We start from the raw sequence: 25,435 nt of genomic DNA, 5'->3' as shown, positions 1-25,435 counted from the left end.
TAAGAGCCTAAGGGCCCAATCCCAAACCTTTCCAGTGCTGGCGCTGAGCCCTAGCGCTGGTGCTGGGTGCTGTAATTGTTCCATAAAGCATGTGTATGGCACCGGGAGAGTAGGGAGCACTGGTGTTGTGGCCGTGCCAGTCAGGCATTGGGCCCAATGCCTGCAGGAGTAGGACGCACCACCGCCGGGGTTATGTGAAACCACTGGGTTGCGGTACAGCCTCTGGAGGGGCAGGGGAGGGTGGAATGAGGGCGGATGGGGGAGACACTGGGGTGGGACAGGGTGAGACTGGCAGAGCTCTGCTCTGCCATATCCTGAACACCGTGTCTCTCAAGTCTGCGTCAACAAAATAGCCAGCATAGATTTGAGAAGCCCCATTTCAGGGCTTGGGGCTTCTCCTGGGAGAAGGGGACAAAAGTCTATTCACTTATATAAAGCAAGCTCAATAATATTTGCTTTTCAGATTTGCTGACATGTGCAGCATTGCACTAATTTTTGTGGCTATTTGCACCTATTGGGGGGGAGGGGGACAGCCTTTGCAAATCAGTTGTTTTCTTAGTTGGCAACCTTCAGTCTCGAAAGACTACAGTATCGCGCTTTGAATGGTGGTTCTGGAACAGCGTCTAGTGTGGCTGAAGAGGCCGATTGGGGAGTGACAATCCCTTCCACACTGGGAGCAAGTGCAGTCTGTCCCTGGTCTGTCTCCCTGGCTGTGGGCCTTCCTTCTTTGTCTCTTTGCCTCAGTCTGTTGGCCAAGTGTCTCTTCAAACTGGGAGAGGCCATGCTGCACAGCCTGCCTCCAAGCGGGCCGCTCAGAGGCCAGGGTTTCCCACCTGTTGAGGTCCACTCCTAAGGCCTTCAGATCCCTCTTGCAGATGTCCTTGTATCGCAGCTGTGGTCTACCTGTAGGGCGCTTTCCTTGCACGAGTTCTCCATAGAGGAGATCCTTTGGGATCCGGCCATCATCCATTCTCACGACATGGCGAGCCAATGCAGGCACCTCTGTTTCAGCAGTGCATACATGCTAGGGATTCCAGCTCGTTCCAGGACTGTGTTGTTTGGAACTTTGTCCTGCCAAGGTGATGTTGTTTTCTTATAGTTGTATTTACCAGGTTAGTGTAACTGATGCAATTTCCAAGACCCTTTTGAGAAGGGAGATGAGGGAGAAATCTCTATAAAATGTACAAAATGTATATATAAAATGTGTGATGTGTGCCAGTTTTAACATTAAGTGGATACCATGCAGACAAAGTGAAGCATACTGTTCTGTTTCTGCGAAACCAAAGGATCTCATTGAGACTAAATTTGAACGGTGTCTCATGTGGATAAATGCATATACCAAAGAATCCCTTTCCTGTAGAAAAACGGTCTTTTTCTAATCCAGTCCTATAAAACTGTTTTGGCAGCTGCAGTGCTGACAGTGGTGGGTGCCACAGAAGCTAAAGTGAGGTCCTTTGTTTGCCAAGCAGGGCACTGCCAGCCGGATCCATCTCACTTGCCAAGAGAACACCCTTCTACAATAACCAAAAGCAAGAACTGGGCTATAATCTTATTCCTCAACCGCCCATGTCCCATTTAGGCAGTGACCGCCACTCATTCAGCTGAGCATGTGCACAAGGGGGAGTGGCATCTTGTCTCTTTGTGCTGCTTGCCCCACCCCCTTTGTATGATTGGCACAATGTCTGAAAAAGCCTGTGCACGCACAAACATTATGTGGGTAGGCTCCATCCAAGCACTTAGGGGACCTTTGAATAAGATCCTTGGTCACATGTATGGAATCAACATGTGTATGGAATACAAGAGTATGGAATACAAGAGTAGCTTGTATTCTTGTAGGGTCTTTTAGATATTTTGTCAAATGGAGATATGGGCTGCAGCCAGGGGCTGTGAGCTGGTGCAAACCCATTCCTCACACCATGCAGAACGTCTGCATAGAGGCTCTGCAGGATAGACAGGGTATTCTGCTTGGACTATGCAAAAGCATTTCTTTATCATAGATGGAAACAAACATCTCTACTAATATCATTTCAGCCAAGCCAATGACTGCTGTTGAATAACATTGGGTGGTCCTGACATGTGTAACAAAGACCCTGGGAACCTGATTCTGTGACTGCAGTTTCAGGGAAACAGTTCATAGGACAAATGAATTGTCCTTGTACAAAAAAATAAATGCAGCCATCCATAGGTCAGGATGTATGTAAATTGGATGTCCGTAGCTCAGGGACTACCTGTACGACCTAAGTGAACAATGCAGGATCTAATTATCATATAATTCTGAACAAGAAAATGATGCACATATCTACAACACTGCGTTGGGAGAATTAGGACAGACAGAAGAAAATATTTCTTTACCCAGCGTGTAATTAGTTTGTGGAACTCTTTGCCACAAGAAGTAGTTATGGCATCTTGCCTGGATGCCTTTAAGAGGGGATTGGACAAATTTCTTTAGGAGAAGTTCGTTACGGGTTACAAGTCATAGTAGGTATGTGGAAGCTCTTGGTTTTAGATTGCCAGATGCAGGGGAGGGCAGCAGGACACAAGTTGTGCTTGTTGTCTTGTGTGCTCCCTGGGGCCTTTGTTGGGCCAGTGTGACGTACAGGAAGCTGGACTAGATAGGCCTTTGGCCTGATCCAGCAGGACTCTTCTTATGTTCTTATGCTTACAAATTATTTACTGGCAACTGTTCAATTTTGTAAACGTGAAGCTCAATCCTATAGTCAACCTCAAGCCAAACCGATTTTAGCTGGACTTATTCTCAGGTTGGGGTGCATAAAACTACAGCCTTAAATTAGAATGAATTTTTTATTACTTGGGTTTTCTAAACTTACACAACAGCTGGACTGATAAAGTGAAATGGCTGCTGTTATGACATCTCCATGGGATTCATAGCCTTGAACCGAGGAAAAAAAGTATACATCTGGAGCAATAAAGGTTTACTATAACAATTCTCCAATGCTGTGGTTTGGAATATTTAGTTGATTGATCAGTTGTTTTAATTGATTCAAAGTTTTCAGGCAATTGAAAAGATTACCTCAATTACCTGGGTAACATATTTTTTTAAAAAACCTTAATTATATTGAATATAATAGTTATATAAAGCATGAGTGGCAGGTACAATTTTAGAAGAGACATTCTTTTCTTTTTACACAGAAAGGAGTGTGTCTTCTAAGGTGGTTCCCCCTCCCCAAAACCTACCTGCAAACACAGGAAGTATGCTTTTTTTTCCCCTTCCAAATTATTGTTATTCACATGCACATTTAAGCAGATTAAGGTTGCAATCCTGTGCACACTTATTAGGGAGTTAAGGCCCGATCCAGAACTCCCTCAGGGCTGGCGCTGAGCTCCAGTGGCGGTGCATGTTTGTGGCATCCAGAGAGCAGAGGCTGTCGGTGTTGGGCCATCACCAGTCGGCGATGAGCCTCAGTGCTGCTTGGAGGGCTGGCCAGTACTCCAGCAGTGCCAGCTGGTTGTAAGTAGTGTAGTGGCGAGGTAGGCAGGGAGTGGGTAGAACGGGGTAGGAGGGGGTGGGAACAGCAGAGCTCTGCTCTCCGGGATCCTGAACTCCATGTTGGGTCGAGTCTTTCAAGTCTGTGCTGCCCAAATACCTGTTGCGGTGCTTGAGGCTTTCCCTGGGGGAAGGAAACCTCTAGCAGCCTCAGCAATGCGGCTGGATGTTTCGGTAGCCGTTTTGGCATCACTGCACCCAATGGAACCACCAACTTCAAGTTTGGCCTGCTAATTGTTTAAAATTAGTAAAATTTATTTCAGTTTAAACATGCACAAGATTGTGCTGTTAATCAGTCAATTAGGTACGATTAGTTAACAGAGCAATCTCATGCATTCTACTCAGAAGTCCCATTAAGTTCCCCCCCCCCCCCGAGTCCGTCATTGTCAGATCATGGGGGCGGGTGAAAGCTGGGTCACATAACATTGGGTGGATGTGCGCTGCCTGTGCAGGCTTTTGAAAGCCCTCCAGAGAGGACGGGAGCACAACTCTGGCCCTTTTGGAGGGCTCAGGTGGAGCCGAGTCTGGCTCAGTTAGGGTCCAGGGGACCCACATTGAGCCAGATACCTTGATGAAAAATCCACAGAAAGGCTCCATCTGTGTTCTTTCTAGATCACTTTTTTAAAGTCTCGTAAAGATAGGTGGGTCCTGATAGAGTGTCATTTAAAAAAGTAGGTCCTGGTGCTCAAAAGTTTGAGAACAACTGGTGTATAGGATTGCAGCCTAAAACTCATGTGATCAAACTAATTTTTAATCTCTCTTTCAATCGCTCTTGAACTTCATGTTTAAGATAACATGGACACTTCATTTCCATATGTTGTTTTCAGGTCCAGTTAGATGTAGACATCTACACATCTGGGAGCTGGGTCATCCGGGAGCTCTGGTAAGGCTGTGTCTCAGCTGCCTTTGCACATCTGTGGAATGGGGTGGAATGGGGCGTTGGAGGCAGAAAGGGGTAGCACCCGCATTAATGGCTTGAGCTGGATGCTATCCCTTCCGGGAGCAGCCAACACATCTCCTTTATATTCTCTGGCTCATGCCAGCTAAAGAGCTGGCACAGGTTCAAGGAGACCCATTGGCAATTGGGAGGCTTACTGATGGGTAAGGGAAAATATTTTTACTTTCCCCCACACCTCCCTATCTCACCCACTGTAGCGTACAGCACAACCTGTTTTGGTACAGCTACATGCTATTGGGGTGAAAATTATAGGCTTGGGCTTCTAGAGTTACTTTTCCCCTATAACTTATTTTAAAGCTGAAACAAACAGCTTCTTCTCCCTGAAAGTAACAAACTGTCTGAGCACCATCTGTTCAAGGCTTTCCAAACGGCACCATTTTAATTAGTGCAGAGTTCACAGCAGAATTGGTGATATTTGCCTTCAGACTGACCCACATTCTGTTCTAAGGCAGAAAATAAAAATTCTTATGATTGCAGCTGTGCTGATGGCTTTACAGGCAAAGGTTTCCTCTCCCCCTCTCTGTAGCACATGCAAGCAGTTCTAGGACGAATAAGGTTTTCAAAAGGCATTCCTAATGGGAAATAATTGAATCTTTCCTGCCAGTTTTGAAGAACATGCGCTAACTGACCTTGGGTCATAATATCTGTGATCAGACCCTGTAATATCTAGTGTGTACTGCCAACTCTGGCTTCTTTTATAGGTCACAATAAGGCACTAACTTATACTAACTAACAAAATAAGTTACCCATTCTTGTTCCCCCACAACATTATAGCAGGCAGCTATGACAGTGGAGGTTTCACAGCATGATATTGTGGAGGGGGATAGTATCTCATCTAGAACGGGTATTTTTTCCTAACTTGGGCTCCAATCCTATCCAGCTTTCCAGCACCGGTGCAACCACAGTGCAGCCCTGAGATAACGGAACAAACATTCCCTTACCTTGAGGAAGACTCCTTGACTGCCGCCCCACCACAGGAAGCAGTGCAGCCTCCATTGTGACATGGCTGCACCGGCACTGGAAAATTGGATAGGATTGGGCCCTTACTGGTCTCTTGAGCCCTCCATACAGTCAAATCTGCCTTGTCTGGATTAAGTTCCAGTTTGTTTCACCATGATTCTGTCCACCACTAACTGCAGACATTCAAGGAAGGAAGGAGGAATTGCTTCCTCATTCGAGGAAGCAGCTTTTTCCTGGATCTGTTGAAGAAGAGAAATATGGCTGGGTGAACCCAGTATATTGATAACTCCTCAGTCCATACCCCGAGATGACATCATCCCATGGTTAAAAGCATCGGGAGACAAAAGTGAACATTGTGGAACCACACAGAGGAACCAGATTTCTGTTCCTTGGCATCGCTGGCACAAATCTTTCATTCCAGAAGATGAAGAGTGTCTGCAAAGCACCCATATGATGGTTAAATGTGATCTACAAACTTGTATTTCATAGTGCTTTATATATAACTTTTTTTTTAAAGTTTGAGAGTAATGAACTAAACCAGGGGTGTCCAAACATTTTGGCAGGAGGGCCACATCATCTCTCTGACACAGTGTCGGGTATAGTGTAAAGAATTCATTTACATTTAAAATTTGAATAAATTTACATAAATGAATACATTAGAGGTGGAACTTATATGAATGAATGAAGGTCTTGCAGTAGCTCAAGGCCTATAAAAGGCCTTGCACAAAGCAAGGCCAGCCTCTCCTTCGCTACCATTGCTGAATCACAGACATGAAACAGCAAGTAGTGGAGGGAGCCCTCATCCCACAGCTCAGGTGAGAGGCTGAACAGTTGTCCTCACATTGAAAGCAGTTGCGTTGGGCCAGCATGGGCTCCAGCAAGTCTTCGGAGGGCCAGAGGCTCATTGGAGACTGGGGGTTCCCCATGGGCCAGATTAGGAGCCCCCAAGGGCCAAGTGGCCCCCGGGTTGGGGTTTGGGCACCCCTGAACTAAACCATGCTTCCTTCTTAGGGTCAAATTTCACAATAGCATATTTAGTACAGCATCTCCTGCTGTGGTGCCAAGTCTGATTGCACCCATCTGTGTACTATTTTAACTAGGGAAAAGAAATGCTTTCAACTGAAAATTTTTGTCTGATTAAAACAGCAAGTGGAGGGGTCTGAGGGCCCAATCCTATCCACTTTTCCAGCGCCGATGCAGCCATGCCAATGGAGCATATACTGCAATTTGTGGTGGGGGTTATACCGTGGAGGCCTCCTCCAGGTAAGGGAACATTTGTTCCCTTTCCTCAAGGCTGCATTGCGGCTGTACTGGCACTGGAAAATTGGATAGGATAGGGCCCTTAGAGCCCAATTCTAAGTTCTTACTGCCCATCCTCTGCTGGTGTTGAGTGTCGTCAACATGCCGTAAGGCACATCTGCAGCCCTCAGCACTGGGCCAGTGCGGGTGCCAGCTCAGTGCCAGCTGGCACTGGGTTAGCACAAGTGGACTGCTGCTGCTCTGCCTCTCTGCGACCACCCAAACTGCCAGGCAGTGAAGAGGTAGGTGGGGGCGTGGGGGAGGTCGGGAAGTGGTGTTCCAGGGTGGGGGAGGGTGGGGAGGAGGCGTGCCAGGGGGAGGGAGCAGGGAAGGAGGGAGGTGAGACAGGGGGAAATATGCAGATCTTGACCATAATTTCAAGATACGGGAGAGCCCAACTATCACACAGGTTGCTCTTTCAGCAGTGACACCTCAACACAGCTCAGCAGGTGAGAGCAGGTGATGGGGATGCTGGGGGAGCCTGAGCGCCGGATAAAGAGCTTTTGCAGACCGCATCCAGTCCAAGGGCTTTATGTTTGATGCCCCTGTTTTGCTTACCTCCCACATAGGATTAAAAAAAATAAAAGGAAAAAAGAAAATCCTGGGTTCAAATACACTATCTCTGTCATTGTAGTTTGGCCTTTAGTGGTCCTTAGACTATCAGCATCTAAACGTGTTTACTCAGTGTGTAGTTGGTCTGTGGAACTCCTTTCCACAGCATGTGGTGATGGCATCTGGCCTAGATGCCCTTAAAAGGGGATTGGACAAATTTCTGGAGGAAAAATCTATTATGGGTTACAAGCCATGATGTGTATGTGCAACCTCCTGATTTTAGAAATGGGCTGTGTCAGAATGCCAGGTGCAAGGGAGGGCACCAGGACGCAGGTCTCTTGTTGTCTTGTGTGCTCCCTGGGGCATTTGGTGGGCTACTGTGAGATACAGGAAGCTGGACTAGATGGGTCTACGGCCTGATCCAGCAGGGCTGTTCTTATGTTCTTATCCATGATATGTTGAGAGATACTTCTTGCTTCCTATGATACAGTAGATCAGCTGTAGATCAGCTCAGTTCATCTGAGTTCAGTGCTTGCTTTTCAGACACACTCAAATGAAATTTGTCAGTTTCTTGTGGGCTTTTGTTGCCAATCTTCCATTCACAGCTTTTCCAGAACATGGCTATAAAGAAGTGCATTTCCCCCCCTCACTAATTCAAACAATATTTCTTTGAAACCTATACTAATGCTGCATCTGTAAAATTTTCTGTCTCATTGGAAACTCCTGTTCTTCCTATATAGAAAATATCCCCAAGGGATAGTTTGCATTTTGATTTCAGCTGCTTGAGTTCTTGCCAAATCCGTTGCTTAGCTTCATGTTGTGTTGCATTCACCTATCATCAAGAGAATTCAAAGGTATAAGACAAATCATGTGAAAAATGAAAGCCTATCTAACCCCAAATCTGTGGCGGATTTTTTTACAATCTAAATTTTCATTCTCCTGATATTTTATACTCCATGCATGTCATTAACAACTCTTTCCTACATGCTGGAATAACTAGTGCTGCAACCCTATATGCACTTTCCTGGGAGTAAGCCCCATTTAACACAATGGGACTTACTTATGTGTAGACACACATAGATCTTTTTCTCTAAGTTTTGTACTCTCTGACCAGTGATCCAGTGTCCATATTTTGCCCAGATCGTACATATCTATTTACACTGCTATCCAGTTTCACTCGACAGAGTGAAATTTGCTCGACAGAGTTCTTTTTATGTTTTTTATTTTTGTTTGAGGTCTGAGGTTTAATTCCAGGCATGACCTGTTAAAAAGGATCTTGGGTAGCAGAGATGGGAATAGACTTAAGCCTGAGATCCTAGATACGAGTTGGAGTTAACAATACTAAACTAGATGGATCCAATAATCTAATTCTATATGCCAGTTTCATATGACCATGTGATTCTCCACCCTGGGCTTGAATATTCTAGTTCACAGTATGGTATCAAAGAAGGCCTTTATTTTGTTTCCACTGAGGATTTTTAAGACATTCTAAAAATAATTTTTGAAAAGTCAGTGGAAATTCTATTATGGCAACATCTGGAGCTCATATGAATTAACATTCAATTGATCTCAAAACAGGAATATAAATATTCCCCATCATTCCAGTGCAGTTTGCAGCTGTTACTACAGGGGATTAATTCATGGTTCCATGTAAAGTGTATGGAACTCCAAGATGAAAGGTGACCAAATTGAAAAACTTCATTCTAAACCTGGGAAAGCTTATTTTTAATAATATTACTAAGCAATTTTGACATGTGACTGTGGCAATTTCAGAGAGTGGGTTTGCTTTAAACATATGAATTAGGCCTTGTGGTTTGGACCAAGTACAAACTAGAAATACATAATGACAAAAAGCAGATGGCATAAGATGTTCTTTGTAGCAAACAGGCTTTTTGATTTCACTGGGCCAAATAGGATTGAGGCCAGCTGTATATTTTTGTTCACAGTTTTCTTGTAATTGAGTCTGTAAGAACACTGCGCATTCACATAAAACAGGGGTGTCCAAACATTTTGGCAGGAGGGCCACATCATCTCTCTGACACAGTGACGGGGGCAGGGGAAAAAAGGAATTAATTTACATTTAAAATTTGAATAAATTTACATAAATGAATACATTAGAGGTGGAACTTATATGAATGAATGACGGTCTTGCAGTAGCTCAAAGCCTATAAAAGGCCTTGCAAAAGCAAGGCCAGCCTCTCCTTTGCTACCATTGCTGCATCACAGACATGAAACAGCAAGTAGTGGAGGGAGCCCTCATCCCACAGCTCAGGTGAGAGGCTGAACAGTTGTCCTCACATTGAGAGCAGTTGCGTTGGGCCAGCACGGGCTCCAGCAAGTCTTTGGAGGGCCAGAGGTTCATTGGAGACTGGGGACTCCCCACGGGCCAGATTGGGAACCCCCAAGTGCCACAAGTGGCCCCCGGGCCGCGGTTTGGGCACCCCTGACATAAAACAATGACTTCCAAGGCTTACGAGGTAACTTTACTCCATAAACACATATCTCAAGAGCAGAGTAAAAATGATGAGTAGGGACGGCAAATCCAAAGGGGAAAAATATTTCTAAGTATTCAGGAGTTAAGAGACTATCTGTGAAATCCTATACATATTCACTTGGAAGAAAGCTCCTTGGCATGTTTTTACTCCCAAGGAAGAGTGCATAGGATTGCAGCCTTTTTCTTTTTGATTTTCCTTCTTAAATAAAATAACCAACAGCTTTTGGTAGGACGTTTTTATATAGTTTGGCATTTTATGTAGTTTGGAATACAATTGGAGAAAAGAACACTTGGAAATCAGGTTTAACCATGGCCAGTGGCATCATTAGGGAGGTGTGGGGCTGATGTGCGTGGGGGTGGGGGGTGGGGTGACACTACCATTGGCCAAAAGTTTTCAAATCTTGGTATTTTTGAATAACACCATCATGTTCTATATCATTCGATGCAGAATTTAATGCAGAATGCAGTGAAACAAACCTCATTGAAATATCTCTATTCTATCAAAAGTTATAGCCAAAAAAAAACCCAGCAGGGGCAGGGTGATGGTGGAACATTATGCCCACTGCCTGAGGCATTGCCCTGCCCACTGCATGGGAGGAGGTCCGTCATGCAGGTGATGCTCTGGCCTCTCGGTCCAGGTGACACAAACCCTAGCGACACCATTGGCCATGGTGATGAGCGGCAGTAAAACATTTGCAGGGACAAATGACCATGGAACCAAATGGGAGCATGTCTCCAGAGCACGTATTAGCATGCTGGTGTAGTTTGGTCCTCAGATTTCAACCTAGCCCTTCAACTGCTAAGCCTTATGCGTATCTCACTGACACAAGCCTAACCACCAAATTCTTGGCACTGGCAACGCTCCAGTTCTTGCTTCATTCTCACACCCATTCCTACACGAACAGACCGCAACTGTCCTTTGGTCAACCGACGTGTCTTAACAGCCCGATCCGGAGCAGTCCCTGCACAGTGATGTAGTGGCGCCAACGAAGGCTACACTGCATCCTACGTAGGAACTGTAGCTGCTGGAGGTCTCCGTGGGATAAGGGGACGTTTGTCCCCTTTCCCCAGGGTAAGCACCAGCAGCCGCAATGGGGCAACATGGACCTGTGTGAGCTGCATAACTGGCACCGGTCCACGTTGCCCCATGTTGGCAGATCAGGCCTGGGAAGGGGGCTAGGATGTAGCGCACACCTCTGCCGCCAATCCCGTTGCCTCCTGTGCCAGATCCACACACACCTGCCCTGTTGTTGATCTCCCTACCCATTACACTCCCTCCCCCTCCTTCCCCCCCTTCAACTTCTTACCTTCTTCAGCATGGGCCACTCCTTCTGCCAGTGTCCGTGGGCCTTCGTGGGCCTTTGCACCAGCATCGGCAACTGCTGTACCACTGCACAGTGCTTTATGGTATTTTCCCAATGACAAGCACTGGTGCAGCGCGTGCTGTGCCGTCACACATGATACTCAGAGTTGTGCCATAACTTAATCACTTAGGCCCAAATCCTAACCAACTTTCCAGCACTGGCATAGCTATGGCAGTGGGATGTGTGCTGCATCCTATAGTTGGGTGGCACTCATGGAGGCTTCCTCAAAGTAAGGGAATTTTGTTCCCTTACCTCATATCTGCATTGCCCTTATGTCAGTGCTGGAAAGTGAGTTAGGATTGCGTCCTTAGCTGTTCTTTAACTAAAAAGTGGTGTTCATCTAGCATCCAGACTGTCCACCTAGTTGCAGAAATAATTTAGCTACCTGTAAGAGCATATGTTTTAAAACTTTAAAAAGGCCAAGAAGTCCACAAAAATGTCCTTTCTTTGTCACCATGGTGCTATCCCAGTTGACAGTTGCTATTCTTAGTGATGGACAGAGCAATCTGCTTGGCTGTGAGCAGAATTACACCAATTATCCTGTCTCTTTTTCTTCAAGTGTCCTCATTCTTTTTGTTCTTCTTTTTTACATTTAATGAGTAAGGCTAATTTTTTCCCCCCGTCTCCTGTGCCTAAAAGCAGAATAACCTATTCATATTTAAAACAGTGTATCTTCAGTTATTATTTATCACATCACTTCACTATCATTTTCACAAAGAAAGTTGCCATCGTCTTGCAGTGTGGTGTTATAAATTAAGCTGCGATGTCAAGAGATTCATGGATTTGGTGATGGATGGTGTGTGAGCCTCTTCTGGATAGGGTCTGGTCTAGTGAAGAGGCTGACCGAAAGGCTTGCTTTGAGCGGGGAGTTGTGGGGGGTGGTGAACTGATGAGGGGTGCTCTCCACCTACTCACTACTGATGGAGCCCCGTCAAGGTGCACCAATCCACTCTCAGCATGCTGTGCTCATCTTGTTTATCGTAAAACAGAACCACACAGAGGAAGGAGGTAGTCAGTACTGAATAGGATCAGACTGTCAATCTGAGCACTTTATAAAGAAAATTTTGTAGACACATGCGAGCACTACAAGTTGGGAAGAAAAGGTTTCAATTTCTTTCATTTTAAAATTCTGTGGATGTCATTTTCAGTCAGTATCTCTTTCCTGCTGCCCCTTTCCTTTAGGGAAATGGTTGAGATTCTCTTTGTACAGATATGATTCTATTTTAAATGCAAGGATGAGGGATTTCCCCCCCCCCATATATGTCTTCTCCTTTGCATTCTGCTAGCGTAATCCCCTACGACAAGATCAAAGCCAAACTGTCAGTACTCTAAAAACCTTTCTTCATATATAAGCAAAAAATAGAATTTACAAGAAATGGCGTTCATCAGATTATACATATAGCACTACAGGCAGGAAAAAAGATGCTAGGATCATGAGTCACAGTTCTGAAACACCTTCCTTTTTAGTAGGGCACATGCTTAAGTCAACTGGACTATTCAGAAGCTTTTTGTCAATCGCCTCCTCTATGATTCTATAAATGTACCTGGCATGGTTAGCTGGGAGAGCCGCAGGGAGCTTACACAATAAATGCACCTGAGATGCACCAGATAAATGTACTTGTCTTAAAAAGAAAAAGATACAGCCCGGGTATCATATAGAGCAGTATTTTTCAAATTTTCGGCCTATAAGGAATCTTTTCCACATTGATTTACCTGCCATGGAATTTCTTTTCATTGCCGAGGATTGTGGGGGATGTTTTAGGGCACACACTCATTTCGCATGAGGTGATGGCTAGATATGTTGAACATCACCATCATCCCATGTGTACCAGGGATACACTCTGGAACACACCTTGAACATTGAGTGAGAACATCAGTAGTGATGAACAATCTGTCTTTCAAGAGCTGTATAGATCTTGAGGAACCCTACCATTCTCCAAAACTCAGTTTGAATTTTGGTTGGCAACCTTCAGTCTGGAAAGACTATGGTATAAGCCTACAGCACCTGGTATTCCCAGGCGGTCTCCCATCCAAGTACTAACCAGGCCTGACCCTGCTTAGCTTCCGAGATCATGGTATAAGCCTACAGCACCAGGTATTCCCAGGCGGTCTCCCATTCAAGTACTAACCAGGCCTGACCCTGCTTAGCTTCTGAGATCATGGTATAAGCCTACAGCACCAGGTATTCCCAGGCGGTCTCCCATCCAAGTACTAACCAGGCCTGACCCTGCTTAGCTTCCGAGATCATGGTATAAACCTACAGCACCAGGTATTCCCAGGCGGTCTCCCATCCAAGTACTAACCAGGCCTGACCCTGCTTAGCTTCCGAGATCAGACGAGATCAGGCATGTGCAGGGTAACGTTTATTTTTCACGTTTTTATACCGCCCTTTCACCAAAGATCTCAGGGCAGTGTACACAGCTATTTCCCTCCTTTTGTCCTCACAACAAAGGTGAGGCTGAGAGAAAGTGACTGATCCACAGTCACCCAGGAAGTTTCATGGCTGAGGGGGGATTTGAACCAGGACCTTGATATAGATTATTATATCTTGATATAGATATTGATATAGAGAAAAATTGCACAAACAGATTGCACAAACTTCTGAAAAGTTATCCTAAAGTGACTTTCAATGCTTCGTTTGACTACGTCACATGTTTTGATGTATATTCAGACATTGGTGTGACATAGTCAAATGTAGCATTGATGTTAAAAATAGAATACCTTTTTTTAAATAGGGTAAAATAAGAGGTAGTGGTATAGGTTTTCTACTGTATGGGGCTTGGATTCATTCAATTCTCCTGTACGTGATATTGTTCTAATTGTCTTGAATGTCTCAAAATTCCAGCTAACTCATCTGTTAAGATAAGTCGTAGCGATGTCTTTGTTACACAACATGACTTCTGTTTTGTGTTTCTGTACACTGCAATTTTCGTCTTAGGAAGGGCTTCATTATTTAAGATTCCAAAGGTCAAAAGCCTTTTGAATAGCACTGCTTCTTTTGTTTCTGATGTGCTCAGCAATGCTTCTAAAAAACAAACAAACAAAAAGTACTGTATAGTGATGATCTAGCCCAGTGATTTTTCCACCTTTTTTTAATCTCATGGCACACTGGTGCTAAAATTACCGTGGCACACCATCGGCTTTTTAAACAATTGACAAGGTGCACCATATTGACAGTGGAGGGCCCACATTTATACTAATAAATGACCCTTCCCAATCTCCCATGGCACATCTGCGGACCATTCATAGCACACCAATGTGACATGACACAATGGTTGGAAATCACCGACCTCGCTCATGGACAAGCAACTTCTTCAAACTGGGTGGCTGGACTTCCCACACCCTGACATTGCTTCTGACCCCTTACATCTTTCAGGGTGTGTTTCCCCATAGCTGAAGAATCTAGTAGGTGTGAAACAAGAGGATACCACAGGTGCCTCTTCTAGGATCTAAGCTTGCACCTGCAAAGTTTCTAAGAGAGAAAAGCTGTGCAGGCATCACTCCCAGCTAGCTGGTGTCCTTGAGCCGAAAATGAGAGGATGCCGCAGATGCCTTTGTATTATTATACAAGGCTATGGCTCATCTGGTCACTTTCACACAGGTCACCTGTGGGGCGAAAAACCATCCTGTAGCAACAGCTTTGGGAGCAGCAGGACTCAGAAGCCCAGCTGCTGGATATAGTGCAGGCTAAAAAGCAAATGAGGGGGGCTGAGAGAAAGAACTGGAGCAACAAGGAGTCAGAGCAATGAATGAGACGGCAGACAAGGATCCAAATGTAGATGCAGGGAGGAAGCCGGAAGCTGGAAAGGAGTGAGGAGTGAGCTTTGCTTAGCTTCCTCCAAGCCTTTATTCACTCTCAAACACATGAAACAATACTGATAAGCTTCTAGCTACAACTAGCTGACTCTTAGTTAACCACAACACATTCCTAGATATGACCGCTTCTCTATAACATCCTGTTGTTTACAACACTGGGCTTGGACACTTAACATATTTCCAAGGCTAGCAGAGTGTGCTTCTGCACAGCGTAGGTATGCCTGCTGTTGTTGCCAAATATGCCAAAGCATTTCAAAGCCCAGCGCCTCTGCTCTAATTACTACACCATCCTATACCTAGATAAATGCTCTTTTGCCAGTGCGGACTTGAGAGTCTCTTTGCTGGGCTGGAAATCCTGCCCCACCCTCCTGCCCTGCTTCCTCCCCCCCGCCCTGGAATGCCTCCCCCACCGGCAAGGGGTCCACGGGGGAGCATGGACCAGAAAACCTCTCCACCGCCCAGAGCTCTTCCCTTGCTCCTGCCGGTGCTTTTAATGAATGTAATTTTAACAATTTTGCATGATCCATTGGGGTCTGATCTCCCTTACTGTTTTATGTTTTAGTATTGTTTCAATCTTTTGTATTATGTTTTTATGTTGCAAGCTGCCTTGGGTGCCTCTAATATGTGGGAGAAAGGCGGAATATAAATTTTTTAAATAAATAATAGCAAAGGCTTATATAAGAAGAGTAGCTGAAAGAAGCTCATTTAGCTAGTCTTGAATTTACTAACATTAGCTCTACCTGCTAAATTTGTTTGCTTACAAGCGTGTTTTGTAAATATTTAAAATAAATTTGTGGCCACCAGTATGTGGCAATCTTTTCAGAGCTTACTATTAATGAACAATTTTTGCATGAAAGAACATGTAAGTATAAACATTAACAATTTTCATTAGCCATTTTGCTCCAGAGGTTTTGCTACGTTTAATGGAAAGGTTTATAATATGTTCAGGCTGACTGTCAACTTCCATTCTTCTTCCCATTTCACATCTGCCCACACTATTCATATGAACAGTGTCTTAAAATTATACGTACACACGGATAATAATCTTGACAGTTGTTTCGTTTCTTGAAGAAGCAATTGTCTTTGTTGCAGCTCCAGGTACAGAGGCTGAAGGTCTTTCCATTCATCTGGTAGTGCAGGCTCAGTTTCTCAGATACAAGCTTCATTAAACTCCCAACAAAACAGTCATTTAGAACCAAGCACTGAGGCACTGAGAGTAGTTGTCTCCTTTGTATTTGTTCATTTAAGCTTACTATGAGTCATTGTGCTTGTAGAAATTGGGAACGGGATTTGCAAGGAACATCACCAGGCGAAGCAGTTTTATTAAATGGGCATTGTTGGGAAATTTGGGAATGTAAAAAAAAAATCATGCCTTGTCTTTCAACAAAAGGATCTTCAAGGCAGTTCACACAATGCAAGAAAAAACCTAGCCCAGGTCTGGCCCAAGACCTCCCAATACATGGGACAGCATGTCACATCAACCTCCCTTACCCAGTGATGTACCAGCCTGCTGTCCAATGTTCTCAGCAGTTCCCTCTCATTCACATTCCCTCTTCTTCTCTGTCCCCCTCTCCCTTTTCCAAACCAGGGAGTGGAAAGAGATAGAACAGCCATGGAGGCAAGTAGATGGACACTGCTGCCTGAGGTGACTATTTCTCTTGGCCTCATGGATGGGCCGGCCCTGTCCTAGCCCTGGTTCTTCTGGTGAGTGACAGAGAGCCAGGTGTGCTTCCGCTCACTTCTGCAGTTCCAGGGAGACTGGCAGAAGGGGAAGGTAGACCACTCTGCAGCTCTTCTAACTGGTCAACCAATGAATGGGCCAACCTGGTCTTCCTCTTGCCATGGTATTCTTGCTGGAAGGGGGTCCAACCTTGATCTTCTGACCTGTGGCAGAGTGTACTTTCCCTCACTTCTGTAGTTCCAGAGAACATTAATTTCAGCAGAGTGGCTGTCTTGATACCCTTACACTTCATAAGAAATATGCTAGTTGGTGAATTAGTTCTGTTTGCTATTTTGTTATATGTGTAATCTACAAACTAAAGATTTAAACATTCAGCACGTAAGGCCATATTTTCTGATAGAATTCGCCTACCAATCGGTTACACTATTCCTATGGTCTATAGCAGGGGTGTCCAAAGTTTTTGGCAGGAGGGCCACATCATCTCTCTCACACTGTGTTGGGGGCCGGGGGGGGGGGAAGAATTAATTTACATTTCAAATTTGAATAAATTTACATAAGTTTACATAAATGAATATATTAAAGATGAACTTCTATAAATGAATGAAGGTCTTGCAGTAGCTCAAGGCCTATAAAAGGCCTGGCACAAAGCAAGGCCAGCCTTTCCTTCACTGCCACTGCTGCATCACAGACATGAAACAGCAAGCAGTGGAGGGAGCCCTCATCCCACAGCTCACTCGAGAGGTCAAACAGTTGCCCTCATGCTGAAAGCAGTTGCGTTGGGCTGAAAGCAGTGCGGGCTCCAACAAATCTCCGGAGGGCCAGAGGCTCATTGGAGACTGGGGGCTCCCTGAGGGCCACATTGAGAGGCCTTGAGGGCCACAAGTAGCCCCTGGGCCGGTGTTTGGGCACCCCTGGTCTATAGCAGTGGTTCTCAACTTCTAAGAGCCCGCAGACCACTAAGACAAAAATTGGAATCATCATGGTCCACATGCAACAACCCCATCCCCCTGCACACAAAAAATACAATTTGTAATAATTTGTGAAGATTTATTATTTTTAGAGAAGATTTGTGGGTTGCTACTTTTGTTGCTGACTGTGGGTGGTTCAATTTCCACCCTTTCTGACAGCCCATGGGAAGCATCTCCTGACCGAGTGCTCCCCCATGGACTACCGGAGAGGGCAGAAAACAAATTGTCCAGAGCTACAGCTGTGGGCAGTTAGTCTTCCAGTGGTCCATGGGGATGTGGTCATTCTGTGAGAAGTGATCAAAGGCAACCTTTTTTCCTCAGACCTTTTGGACCACTTCTGAGGGTCTCGCGGCCCACCTGTGGATCACCTCTCTGTGGACCTCCTCTTGTGGACCACTTCTCTGCGAATCACAGGTTGGGAGCCAGTGTTCTAAAAGAATTCACTGTTACTTTTTTAACAGATTGGTTAGCCTTTTATTTATTTTACAAATTTATATTAGCATAGCTGGTTTACAAAAAAGGGTTGGGAGAACTTGAGTAAGAAGATCATGTCAAGACGTGGTGATTTAAAAAAATGCTTTATTTACAGGAACTCCATAGTTGGATAGGGAGAGAGAGATCTTACATAGTTGCTACATGTAAGAGAATGGGAATATGGGGGGTGTTTATATCTGCAGATCCCGTATCCGCAGATTCACTTATCCATGGGATCAGGTCCACGCTCCCTCTGTGTGAACCCTCTCCAGAGGCGAGAGGAGCTCTTCTCCTCTTGCCTCTTGAGGATCCTCTGAACCCAGCAGTAAAAACAAACAAAAAAATAAAACCCTGGTTTCTCCATGAAACTGGAAATGACATTTTTAATACCTGAAAGCATTGGGTTGCCTGGGGAAGCCCAGGTATCTGCGGTTTCAGTTAACTGTGGAGGTTTCCCACAGGTACTGGGGCACACCTGTACTGGGAAGAAGGAAGTATAGCTGGAAATTAGTAAATTGCAAATTTCAAAAGAGAATTTACTGGTAAAGTAAGAAGGGAAGGCTCACATCCCAACTGGCTAGCTTTCTAGCTTAGTTCAGGTGCAGGATGCTTTTGTAGTCTTGTTGCACCTTTCTCCACTTCCAGCCATGTATACCCTGCCTTTCCAACAGGCAATGATGCCCAAGGCAGCTTGCAATGAAAACACAGAACGATAATATTGTGCAAAGACAGCATAAAAAGCAAACAACCAATAAAACAGCTGCGAGGCAGCAATAAAAACAGATTACATATTTCATTACAGTTACAATAGTTACTGCACTCTCTCAATGCAGATGGAAGTTTATGCAATGCTGGTAATAGTTTTTCTTAGCTAAAACCCCAGGAAAATAACACATTGCATGGAAAATAACATTTTATGCATGCCTTTTATGAATCAAAAGTTGCTCCGACATGCCTTACCACAGGGGTGCCCAAACCCCAGCCCAGGGGCCATTTGCAGCCCTCAGGGCCCCCAATCCGGCCCACGGAGAGCCCCCAGTCTCCAGTGAGCCTCTGGCTCTCTAGAGACTTGCTGGAGCCCATGCTGGCCCAACGCAACTACTTTCGGTGCAAGGGCCGACTGTTTGACCTCTTGCATGAGCTGTGGGCCTTGGCCCCCCTCCGCTGCTTGCTGTTTCATGTCTGTGAAACAGCAGTGGCAGCAAAGGAAAGACCGGCCTTGTTTGTGCAAGGTCTTTTGTAGACCTTGAGCTATTGTGAGACCTTCATTCATTCATTCATATAAGTTCCATCTCTAATATATTCATTTATGTAAATTAATTCAAATTTTAAACGTAAATTGATTCTTTTTTCCCTGCCCCCACACAGTGTCAGAGAGATGCCAAAAAGTTTGGCCTTACCAAAATGTATTTGCACTAGACATTCTCCTACAAAAGGCTGTGCGTTTTCTTTAAGGCATGTCCTGCCTTTCCATTTGTAATAAACCTATGTTTCCAATTTAAATTTGAATTTGGTTGGCATCCTTCAGTCTCGGAAGACTATGGTGTCACGCTCTGAATGGTGGTTCTGGAACAGAGTGTCCTCTCCAGTGCGTGAAGCCTGGGTAAAGTAGGTATGGAGGATAGGCTGTCACCCATGCAGCAAATCCCCCCTCTCCACATCGCTGAAATGGTCCAATGGAAAGGCATAGACATTATGCAAAATTGCCTTTTCCATAACTTGAATACAGTACAGCCATTGGCCACAGCTCCCCATTAGGATTATTTTAATTGGATTAATATATTTATTCATAAAATTGATTGATTGAAGCATTAAGCACTTTATTTAAAATGCAAACATGCAACTTGCGTTGTCTTATCATGGAAGAACTACTGCTTGTGTTTAGCTGGGCTGGGTTATGTTTCCACAAACTCAGTTTTTTACTGTGCTAGAGCACATGTTTGCTCATGTTTATCCCACCTCAAACAATGACACTTCTTTTCTCTGTCTTCAACTTACTCTTACTGTTGTTCAAGCCTTCCCAAAAGTAATTCATAAAGCACATTGGAAGGACACTCTCATATCATGCTGTTTTCTTACTTCTGTCTATATCCCTGCAAGCTTGTGGCTTGATCTTGGGTTAGTGTTGGCTTAGTAAAATTGCCTTGAATACGTGAGCATCTTGTTCTGAAATGACCCCCAGATGGGCATTCTCACAGAAGCAGCTGTACTGTACAGAACCACTGATCTATGGTGTACTCCAAAATATCAAGTACTAGTTGATGTTCAAGAGAGGACACTGTATTTGATGGACCACTGATTTAACAGAGGAATGATAGAACTGGGACAAAGTCTTCACTGACCATCTGGCCTTCTCTGCCATCAGCCCATTTGACAGGCATGCAAACTGTAGGTTAGACAATGTCTATGGATTGAAAGTGCTCAAAGAGATTAATTTGGCTAGAAAAGGTATGAATCCCACTGGCGTCGGGAGACTTCCAACTATTCTCTTGTCACTCCTTGAATTCTTTAACTGCCCCTGTAGTGCAAGCATGGGCCAGCTATTTCCTTGCTTATCTTTAACAGAAGAAGAAAGGCATAAGGATGCCCAGCAGCTGCTGGCAGAGGGTAGGTCAGACCTAATAGGGAACTCCTGGCAAATTCCTGACTCTTGCAAAGAATGCTGGTGGATCTTCATCCACCAAGTCATTGCTTAGATGTTTAAGCTCATTCTCAGGATAAGAGATCAGTTAGGAGTTCAGAGATCTTGAATAGGCGTTGTAAAGTTAAGCACACAGAAATTGCAGGAAAGAAAATGTACCTCCCCAATTCTACAGTAAGACTGAAGATACTTCAAAGCACATCTCTAGCTAACACATTGCTGTTATTAGGAAAGGTTGGATTGATCATTGCTGAAATTGATCTTCCTAGAATTTTGTATGGTTGCCTGAGGTCAGGTATACTAAAACCGTAATCTTACATGAGGCAAGAGATGCTTGCGGTCTTTGTAGCAGCAGCAGCAGCCTGCAATTTCCTCCTCCCACAATCAAGAGTATTGTATAAGTATAAGATAGTATAGTATAAGATTATACTATAGTATAATATAATAGTATAGCATAGATCAGGGGTGCCCAAACCCCAGCCCTGGGGCCACTTGTGGCCCTCGAGGACTCCCAATGCGGCCCTCAGGGAGCCCCCAGTCTCCAACGAGCCTCTGGCCCACCAGAGATGTGCTGGAGCCCACACTGGCCCAATGCAACTTCTCTCAGCGTGAGGGCGACTGTTTCACCTCTCGTGTGAGCTGTGGGATGAGAGCCTCCTCCACTGCTTGCTGTTCCACGTCTGTGATGCAGCAGCGGCAGCAAAGGAAAGGCCAGCCTTGCTTTGTGCAAGGCCTTTTATAGGCCTTGAGCTATTGCAAGACCTTCATTCATTCATATAAGTTCATCTTTAATATATTCATTTATGAAAACTTATGTAAATTTATTCAAATTTGAAATGTAAATGAATTCTTTCCCCCCCCGGCCCCCGACACAGTGTCAGAGAGCTGATGTGGCCCTCCTGCCTAAAACTTTGGACACCCCTGGCATAGATTATACTATAGTATACTATAGTATAAGATTATCACATGTCTGGGGTCAAGATGAACCCATTCCCAGTCACTGCATAAATCCTCACTATTCATTTCAGTCGGGTAGATTTTATTAAACAACCAGTTTTTAGGGGACTGTAACTTTCTACCTCTATGTAAATATGGACCCAGTTTGAAAGAAAGAGGGATTGGGAAGCTAGATGATCCATAGCTCCCTGTGAGTGGAAAGGGAAAGGGACTATTAATCTGAACAACACAATAGTGCAATACTGTACTTATGATTATTTAAATGTGAAGGTTAAATTGCCCCCAGGAAGTAACTGAATCAGCCTAGCCAGCCAACAAACAGGTCACTGAACGCTTGCTTTTCTACAGCTCTTGCTGGCTGGAAGACAGATAAGAAACAGGCTGGCTTTGCTTTAATCTAATAGTTTGAAAGCAATTACCTACCCAACCCAAACTGCTTTCCAGCACCTGTGCAGTTGCAACGCAGCCCCAAGGTAAGCAAACAAAGGTTCCCTTACCTTGAGGAGACCTCCATGACTGCCCCCCACCCACAGAAGGATGCAGTGCGTGCCCCATTGGCATGCCTGCATCGGTGCTGGAAAGTTGGACAGGCTTCGGCTGAAAGAAATGCATCTGTTACATCAAAGGAGACTGCTTTTGTGACATTGTTAAACCACCACGCCGCAGTGAGGCTCCCTGCAAAACTTAGTGCTTTGCACCCCCTCTAGCTACGCTACTGCTAGGTCGTCATGTTTTTCAAATCCCCACTTGCTGTCATGATGACAAAATAGGCACCTCCAAAGCAGTGTGATAACAATATTTTTCTTAAACATTCTTTCTTTAGCAACTCAGCCAACCTATTGTGTGACTTCATATGTAGTGAACAGCTGGGTTGCGCTTCATGAATGGAATAATATTATTCAAGAATTCGGCAGCTTAGAATTACTTTAGAAATGTGTTCGTTTCCAGTGTACACTCTTGTCTCACGGTCACTTTGGCTGACTTGAGGACATTGCCTGCCCCCAGTTCCAATGAAACCACATCAAAAAAGCTCATGAGCGTCCTGGGGAGGTGCAACACAAAGCCAAATGGGAGGTAAGTAAAAATAATTTTTACTCACCTTCACATAAGGCCTGGGGCTGCCTATAGGTCTTCTCAGACATTGTTGTTGGCATCCTGCAGTCTCGGAAGACTATGGTGTCACGCTCTGAATGGTGGTTCTGGAACAGTGTCCTCTCCAGTGCGCGAAGCCTGGGTAAAGTAGATTTGGAGGATAGGCTGTTACCCATGCAGCAAATCCCTCCTCTCCACGTCGCTGAAATGGTCCAATGGAAAGGCAGAGGCCAATACGGTTGGTTCCAGCGACGTCGCAGGAGTTGCCAGAACGTGACTGTGTTCAGCCATGAACTGCCCTAGGGACTCCGGCTCTGGATTTTGCCTCGAGGTTGACTCCTGAAGCCTTTTCCATAACTGGATGTAGCCACAAGGCAGTGGAGGTTTGGGATCAGAGTTTTCCTTCTCTCAGATGAGCTGCCTTCCCAGGCTGATGAGTCCCAGTCAGTCCCAGGCTGATGAGACATATGCCACTTATTTAAATTGTAAATGTCCCAGGAGGAAAAAGATGTGGTGAGGTTTTCAAGAAAGAGGATAAGATCGGGTGTGCACCATTGCCACCAGATTCACCTGCCTCCTCCCTGTACCCAGTTTCTCCCCCCTCCCAGCCCAGAAATGTCTCAATTCCTCCGTGTCTCATTTCACCCACTGCCCACTTCCACCACCCACTCACCAGTGACGGTGGCCTCTCAGCTAGCCTGCATGCGTGGCCACCAACCATTGCACTGGTGGCCTTTATAGACTCACCACAGACTATTTAGATCCTAAGGTATTTTTTTCACTAGAGGTTTCACATGACAAAACTTAACACACACACGCACGCACACACACTCTGAAAAACTGTAATTATGCAATTTATTCACGACTTCCAAGCAGTAAGCAGTTTGATCTCAATTATTCACTGAAAATAATGACACAATAAGAACAAATTATTCACAGGCTCACCGGTCTGACTCAAAAAACATTGCATGAATTTGAAACGGAAAATGTTTCCAAAATTGACTGCTTATTAAATGCAAATAAGTGCAATTGAATTAATGATTGCATAAGAAACAAACATCTAACTAATGATACATGTTCTGTGGACTCAGTTTATTTTATCATGATGCTTATTTTTTATTTTTCTTGTATGAAAGTAATTTGTTGTCTGGACCATAGACAAAGGCTGTACTATTGGCAACCTTCAGTCTCGAAAGACTATGGTATCGCGCTCTGAATGTTAGTTCTGGAACAGTGTCTAGTGCGGCTGAAAAGGCCGATTCGGGAGTGACAATCCTTTCCACACTGGGAGCAAGTGCAGTCTGTCCCTGGTCTGTCTCCCTGGCTATGGGCCTTCCTTCTTTGCCTCTTTGCCTCAGTCTGTTGGCCAAGTGTCTCTTCAAACTGGGAAAGGCCAGGCTGCACAGCCTGCCTCCAAGCGGGCCGCTCAGAGGCCAGGGTTTCCCACCTGTTGAGGTCCACTCCTAAGGCCTTCAGATCCCTCTTGCAGATGTCCTTGTATCGCAGCTGTGGTCTACCTGTAGGGCGCTTTCCCTGCATGAGTTCTCCATAGAGGAGATCCTTTGGGATCCGGCCATCATCCATTCTCACAACATGACCGAGCCAACGCAGGCGCCTCTGTTTCAGCAGTGCATACATGCTAGGGATTCCAGCACATTCCAGGACTGTGTTGTTTGGAACTTTGTCCTGCCAGGTGATGCCGAGGATGCGTCGGAGGCAGCGCATGTGGAAAGGCTACACCAATAAAATTCTATACAGTGTTTCTCAAACTGTAGGTCAGGACCCACTAGGTGGGTCAAGAGCCAATTTTAGGTGGGTCTCAATTCATTTCAATGTGTATTTTATTTTTAATATAATAGACGTGATGGCATGTGACTGCGTTTGGGAAAATGTCACAGTTCTGTACAGGCTACTCGGTGTATGCTTTTAACAATGATAATCAATGGGGCTTACTCCTGAGTAACTGTGATTAGGATCACAGCTTTTGGGATGTTTGGGAAATTTTTTTAAAACAGATCAGCAACTACTTGGGAGGGTTAAGAGTGTTCTTATTTATTTTTTTAAACTTATTGTAAACTTTTAATTTACTTAATTAATTTGATTTGATTTTGTTGTATGGGGTGCAAAAAATTTTCCTGCTTGATGATGTCACTTCCGGCCATGACATCACTTCCAGGTTAATGACATCACTTCCGATCACTTGGACATCACTTGGTCCTAGCAGGTTGTCATTTTAAAAAGTGGGTCCCAGTGCTAAAACATTTGAGAACCACATTCTATAAAATAGTATGCATAGAATCAGAAAAAAAAGCAATTGTCAAAGGAAGCACACAATAAAATTCTGAATTATGGCCATAAACGACAAGTACCTGGATTTCTAAATATGACTGCTATACTTCCACTGTTTGAAAAGCAAACAGAGTGACTTCTATTATATTATACCTGCTGGCAAGCAAAAGCTTCATTTTTTGTTGCCTGGAGCAAGAGTCCAGTGGTGCCCAGGAGTGAGCCAGGTATCCAGATCTTGAGCCCTTATACACTGAACTATAAAACAGGAAATGAAGAGTATCTTCAGCTGCTTCAGCCCACAACTGCAGTAGGTTATATCCAGAGCTTTTTTTGTAATGGAACGCACTGGAACGCCGTTCCGGCACCTTTTTCCCCCCTCCTCCTG

General features: G+C 44.7%; 1 protein-coding gene and 1 pseudogene across 1 annotated transcript in view; one reads left to right on the top strand and one right to left on the bottom strand.

The window, feature by feature from the left end:
* Nucleotides 1–4,379: 4,379 nt before the first annotated feature.
* ACSS3 (acyl-CoA synthetase short chain family member 3) overlaps nucleotides 4,380–25,435 on the top strand; it is an 87,053-nt gene continuing 65,997 nt past the window's right edge. Inside the window, exon 1 of the mRNA XM_066634070.1 lies at nucleotides 4,380–4,388. The gene's annotated coding sequence lies outside the window, so the exon portion shown is untranslated. The remainder of the gene's footprint in view (nucleotides 4,389–25,435) is intronic.
* Nucleotides 13,387–13,499, bottom strand: LOC136657936 (5S ribosomal RNA; annotated as a pseudogene).

Source organism: Tiliqua scincoides, chromosome 7 (genome assembly GCF_035046505.1).
Source record: "Tiliqua scincoides isolate rTilSci1 chromosome 7, rTilSci1.hap2, whole genome shotgun sequence".
In the NCBI taxonomy this organism is placed as follows: domain Eukaryota; kingdom Metazoa; phylum Chordata; class Lepidosauria; order Squamata; family Scincidae; genus Tiliqua; species Tiliqua scincoides.
This window is presented reverse-complemented; position numbering and strand designations above follow the sequence as displayed.